A 272-nucleotide genomic window follows, 5' to 3' on the forward strand; every position below is an offset into this window, starting at 1 on the left:
TCACAATACACATGGTTTCAAAGCAGCTTTACAGAAAGTCATACTGTTATGTCTGTAGTGCTTTACCATAGAGCAAGTTTTAGCACTGGGTGATATGGTGATTTATAACAATGATATCATTGTTGATAGATCAATGATAGATCTAGCTATATTGTTTTTATTTTGTGTAGCAGTTATTATCAATACTACATGCGCACGTGCCTGAGAATTCAAATGTAATTTTAACGTAAAGCTGAAATGGAAGTAGCATCTGTCGTTTTCACCAGATCAAG

Source organism: Sinocyclocheilus grahami, unplaced genomic scaffold, assembly GCF_001515645.1.
Source record: "Sinocyclocheilus grahami isolate Dianchi unplaced genomic scaffold, SAMN03320097.WGS_v1.1 scaffold9491.1, whole genome shotgun sequence".
Lineage (NCBI taxonomy): Eukaryota > Metazoa > Chordata > Actinopteri > Cypriniformes > Cyprinidae > Sinocyclocheilus > Sinocyclocheilus grahami.